Consider the following 6706-nt stretch of genomic DNA (forward strand, 5'->3'; position numbering starts at 1 on the left):
CGCCAGCAGTTCTCTATCAAAAGCACTGTACTTTCTTTCAGCATTATTCAGTTGACGGCTAACGGCTTCCAAATATTCCCCAGCTTTTGTTGGAGGACGCCCCCGACAGCTACATCAGACGCGTCTACCGTTAAGGCGGTTGGTGCATCTGTTTTTGGATGTACCAGGAGTGTGGCCTTGGCTAAAGCAGCCTTAGTAGCGTTGAAAGCTGTGGTCATGTCCGTTGACCACTGGACAGTTTGAGTCTTGGATTCACGACCGGCGGTTGCTCTGTATAGAGGCTGCATGATTTCCGCAGCACTTGGTAGAAATCTGTGGTAAAAGTTCACCATTCCATTGAATTCCATAAGCTGCTTGACCGTTCGAGGCGCAGGAAAATGTCGGATTACCTCCACTTTCTCAGGAAGAGGCTTGATGCCGCTGGCTGAAACTCGATGGCCAAGGAAATCCAGCGTGGACCGGCAAATTGACATTTGGTGGGGTTTATCACAAGTCCGTGTTCTCGAAAACAGGAGAATAATGCCCGTAAGTCTGCTAAGTGCTGTTCCTGGTCTTGGCTTGCAATTAAAACGTCGTCAAGATAAACAAATACGTTTTGAAGCCCTTGGCAGACAGAATCCATCAAGCGTTGGAATGTTTGTGCCGCGTTTTTCAAACCGAACGGCATTCGTAGAAATTCAAAGAGTCCGAAAGGCGTGGTGATTGCAGTCTTCGCCACGTCCTGTGGCCTGACGGGGATTTGAAAATATCCCTTCACGAGTTCGAATTTTGAAAACACCGATTTGCCATCCAAGTTGTGTGAGAAATCTTGAATGTTGGGGACCGGGTAACGATCAGGTGTCGTGGCATCGTTCAAGCGCCTGTAATCGCCGCAGGGGCGGCTTTCACCATTGGCTTTTGGTACGACATGCAGGGGAGACGCCCACTGGCTGCTGGACCTGCGTATAATCCCCAGTCTTTCCATGTTGTCGAACTCATCTTTTGCGGCCTTGAGACGGTCTGTGCGCAATCTGCGTGGCCGCGAAAAGACGGGTTGGCCGGTCGTTACGATGTGGTGTTCCACACCGTGTTTCGGCTGTTGAAGTTCAAAAGACGGTTTAATAATCTCGCTGAATTCATAGAGAAGCTTTGAGTATACCGTGTGCGGATGCTTTTCGACTACATGGAGTTGCGTGTGACGGGACCATGACAGGTGGCCCACGACAGCTGTACGACATGTTGAAGCTTCAAGAAGCCGTTGCCCACCTATGTCAACTAGGAGTCTATGCCGCAAAAGGAAATCTGCTCCAAGAATGGGACGAGAAACGTCCGCGAGGACAAACCGGCACTCATACGTCTTGGTGCCGATGTGCAGTACTTCCGTTTTGTATCCATAAGTCTTGATCTCTGAACCATTTGCAGCTACCAGAAGGGGACCGGTATTGCGAGAGAGGCGATCAGAGCGTAGAGCGGGAAGGATGCTAACCTGGGCTCCTGTGTCTACCAGGAACCCGCGCCCGGATTTGGCATCGTTGATGATCAAGAGGCAGATACGAATTCCACCAACCACGTCAGCCTCTAACCGCGATCGGCGTCGTCGTTTCCCTGTCGGGTCTTTCTGCGACGGGCGTAGCGCACCGTGTGCGGTGCCGAAGATTCACTTTTCTGCTTAGACACCAACTGGGCAAATGAGCACCCTTGTTTGCAGTTCGTAGCCTTCATACCGAAAGTTTTGTGGTAGTGACAGATGAAAACTCCGGTTGCGCTGTCTACTTCTGCCTGTGGGGCGATATCCCGCGCGTCATGGCGTAGGGCGCTCACGTTGACTGTCTGAGTTGCGAAAAAGACTCTATCCGCAACTTCGGCCAGTTTTGCAACATCTGTTTCTGCGGATGTGGCCAGGGCTGTTCGCACTGCAGCAGGTAGCTGGGCCAACCAGAACGCTCGCAGTAATGTCTCTTGACTACCACCAAGCGCACGCATGTGTCTCAACAAACCAGACGGCCTTCTGTCTCCTAAGCCAGCTATGTTAAGAAGTTCAGAGTTTTTAACTTCTTGTGGCTTGCCATATACTTTGATTAGCGCGCTTTTGATAGCAGGGTACTTTTCCGTTGCTGGCGGTTCAGTAAGCAGAGAGGAAATTTCGCTAGCAGTGGCGTTATCTAACACCGAAACCACATGGTTAAATTTCGTATCATCTCGAGTGATGCTTGCAGCCTCGAACTGAGCTTCAGCTCTAGCGAACCACAATGTAGGGTTGTCAGTCCAGAGTGACGGAAGTTTAACGCTTACCGCATTAGCTGACGAAGGGATGACGAGTTTCTTCAGTGCGTCGGTCAATCCTTGCATAGCGGCGGTATCCATGTTGGAAAACGTCCGTATAATCCTGGCTGTGCACAATACTTGCGGTCTTCTGGAGTCTTCCAGGTAGTTCGGGGTCACCAATGTAGGAACTCGTATCCTACTGAGTAGTTAACTAACTACGTAACTCTAATTTCCACACTGAGAACGCCAGACAAGTACAGCTACACTCAATCTTTAATCAGAACAACAATAATATGAACATTAGAGCCCGACCGATATTGGATTTCAGAGGCGATACCGATAAGACCGATATCCAGTACCTCCACCGATAACCCCGATATATTCAGCCGATATTCAAAAGATGTGGAATCTAGCTCAAGGCCCATATTTAACACCTCAGAGCATTTATTTCAACAACTTTACAGCCATTGATATGCTTGAGCATGAAATATATGATATAGGGGCTATAAAAATATATCAAAAAAGCACCAATCCAGCAGTAGCAGATTACAGTTCACGAAGCACAATTTCTCGGCCCTTTCTCCAAGGAGTGAACTTCTGTGGTCTTCCATAAATGATGTGTATAGTACTAAACACAGTAAGCAGTCTTTCACTTGGTACCATAGTTAGTGGCACAGCAAGAATTGGAAATCTTTCTTCATTTCGGTTCCACCGCTCCCTTGCAGGGGATCTTTCCTTCATGGTTTCACTAAATATTGATATTCTTCTGGCAGTACACCTGGAGCCTTCAGCACATCATTAACAAATAGCTGAAGAGAATGAGCAAAACAACTCAAATTGTCCATGTCTGCAACTGCTCCACCCATCCCCTTAGGCCTTGACCATGACCAGCATTTCAATCAATTGATCAATAATTATTGCCTTTACTCCACGTTTGCTTGATTTTCTTGCCCTCTATGCTCGCATATATTTCCTATCATGGTGGCCCCGCAGGCCTCAGTCAGACGGCTTCATACATTACTGGTATAATTAGCTCTGTTGGTCTTGGTACCCAACCAATAGCACTATCTTCAGAGAAATGTTTCGATGCGACGCTTTTCCCTATCATCACGAGGGTCGGTCCAGCATGATTGAAGTTCTCATTTGTCTTACTGATTGAAATCTTCTGCAGACAACTCCATCCAGCTGCACTCTGTCTTCATGGTGATCGATTACTGCAGGGGGATTCCCACGAAGTCAGTGGGGCATAACGGTGGTTAGTTATCTACAACATTTTTCATATAGGCAGTTAGGCACGCCTACTGCCTGTATGTAGTATGCATTATATGCAGCTTGGCGATTTATTTTTATAATTTACCGTCCTCACGTCTTCTATCGACTTCTCTGACTCCCTGCCACCATGTTGTGACGTCACGAAAATGGTCGATATTTTTTTACCTTCAATGGCCGATACCGATATTTCTCTCCAAGCGTGATATCGACTCGATCGATATTATCGGCGAGCCGATAATCGGTCGGGCTCTAATGAACATGCTCTCTGACTGGCACCTTTTGAGCGTGCAAGTCAGAGCGGTACGAATGTATCAGAATGTTAATATTCGAACGGTAACGCGTCAGGAATAAGCGTAATACATTTACAAGCTGCGATCGCTTGGATATAGTTTGTAGGTGTATTATGTGCAGCTACAATAGGCGTAATCCAAATAGTGTGGTTACTTTACTATCCTCCGAAATTTCTATGAAATGTCGGTCTTGGTCGTCTGAATCTTGAGTGACTCAAGATTCACGAACCAATCGTGACTCGAGTCAGTACAACACTGATCTGTGGTCCCTTTGAATCCATTCTGAAAGTCAATATTGCCTAAAGAGGAAACGTTTCAAACGTGTTTTGAATCAATATTGAATTTATATCAAAGTCCATGTATCTCTTTCTCTGATTTTCTCTAAATTTTAGAGACCGCACGCAGCAAGGGTAAGTTATATCACAGGAATAACCAAGTTTAGGAGTATGCTGAGAAAACTGAAAGACTTGTTCTCAAGCCAACAGGTATTACAACTTCGTCAACGACACCTGATGTCAACTTTCGTAGTCGCATGTATGAGGTAAACCAAAGCAGAGATGGTCAAAGTTACCCGCGTTGCTACTCAAGTCGATGTAAAAACACCGTCGTCAATTTATACTCGATTACAAGTAGATGCAATAGTTCCAAATACAAGTCAAAACTACGTCAAGTGGAAGTAGAAAACAAAATGTTGGAAAAATAGTCAAGTATGGTAAGCAGTTTTTCGGAAGTTTCTACTTTGAAAATTGCGATAGGAATCTTCGCGACTAATATAAAATTACTAATGGCATATGACACTACTAACACGAAGAATCTTCAAAAATATATTCAGTTATTCCTGATTCAGGCGATGTTGCCAGACTTGGACCACTAGATTTTCTAGTTGTCTAATTATACTAATTGAAACTATTCTAATTTGTGAAATGTTTCTATGCTCTAATTTTAATTCTAATCTAACGTCTGGTTTTCCTGCAAAGACTACAGGAGATCTGTATAGTGCGAAACGAGCCAAGCTTGCTGTACAGTAGGGGTGTTCAAAAATGACTTTTTAGTCTCAAATTCTACTGGCTACTTGATAAAATTGTTAGGTTACCGAATTGAAGCTTGCACACCAAATTTGGTTCGATTCCATCCAGCAGCCGCATTGCTACAGGAGAAGAAAGTTTTTTGATTTATTATATACATAATGAGTCAAAAAAATTCAAAATTTTCTGTTCACCCATTAAATTATTTAGGTTTGTCTATGAACGATGCCCACCAAATCTGGCTCAATTCAAACCAGCCGAGGCGGAGTTATTGATGTTGAAAAATTTGGATTTGAATAAAATAGTATTTTCGGTGGGCACAACTGTTATAAATGATTACAGAATCGGTCACAGTAAATACTATTTTATTCAAATCCAAATTTTTTCGACGGCAATAGCTCCTCTTCCACTGTTTAGAATTGAGCCAAATCGGTTGAGCATTGTTTCTATAGACAACCTAACAATTTAATGGGGTGTACAGAATATTTTAAATTTTCTTTGTTCATTTTCATATAATAAATAAAAAACTTTCTTCTGTAGCAAAGCGGCTACTGGTTGGAATCGAACCAAATTTGATGTGCAGGCTTCAATTAGGAAACCTAACAATTTTATAGTAGTAGTCAGTACGATTTGAGAAAAATAGTCATTTTTGAAGACCCCTAGTGAACATATCAGATGTCTAAGCAGTTTAGAATCCCATCCAAATTGTCGACCAAACGTTTATACCCCATGGTTATTTTTAAAATTTTAGGATGCTACTATACAAGATCAGGTCGGGGCATTTCAACTAAGTCGACGTCACATTGAACCGTAAAACCGTATGCTGCGAAACAGTGATGGATCGTTATCAAACAGCACATATTGCATGGTAATTATTAGCATCCAGCTAATTTGCTAATTTTCATGTATAAGCAGGGCCGTAACAGCACTTTGTCAGCCCCCCCCCCAAACGTTTGTCTTGGGCCCCCATATGGTGATAAGCCGAACTTCTGCGGAGGTTTCGCCCCCCAGACCCCCCTCAGGCTATACGCTGTTTACCGTTACTTACCTGCTACATTGGCCCTACGTTTAGTGACTCACATTGTCTCGCCTAAACGCGCAAAGCGCGAGAAAATTTTATAATTCATGCCTGAATCGGTCAATATGATCGGGAATTGCGTATATATTGCTATCAATTTTTATCCTCTCTCTGCTCACGTAATCTGATTTACCGGTAGAGCTGAGGGAGGTGTGTTTGAAAAGGTATGACCCCTCAATAATAATTTAACATCTCCCGGTGTATATACCCGTTGGCAGGAACGAAACAGCACTTCATTAGCCCCCCTCCCCCAAAAACTTGAGTATTTGGCTCCCATAGGGTGATAAACTGCCCCACCCCCCATTACTTTGTTCGCTTTTGCCACGAAACTATAGCTGTGCTGTTTAGTGAGCCAGCGCGAGGCGCTAAAATAAGATTGGGAAATGCATATATTTTGCTATCAATTTCATGTCCTCTCTGCTCACGTATATTCAGATTTTCCGGTAGAGCTGAGTGAGGTGTCTTTGAAACTGTAGAGCCCGTAAATAATAATTGAACATCTTCGGGCGGGCGGACCCGTTGGTGTGACTTCGTTACATGATGTTATTTCGTGACCTCCTGTCTGCTATATCAAAAAATATAGAATCGCCCAAACGTACTAAACTGAAAGATCACACGATTTCGGATTGGTATTTCTTTACTGGCATATAATTTTTTCCTGCGGGATGGTATTTGTCTTGTGAGGTTCAGATTGCCAAGACAGGAACATTCCGCATCAGTTATTTAGGCACCCATATGGACGATTAAACCTATATGTATTTTGTATATATAACGAAGTTTTCGGTCAGCATAGGGCA

The sequence above is a fragment of the Botryllus schlosseri genome, chromosome 10 (genome assembly GCF_051294905.1).
Source record: "Botryllus schlosseri isolate E-star chromosome 10, Bs_hap1, whole genome shotgun sequence".
Taxonomy (NCBI): domain Eukaryota; kingdom Metazoa; phylum Chordata; class Ascidiacea; order Stolidobranchia; family Styelidae; genus Botryllus; species Botryllus schlosseri.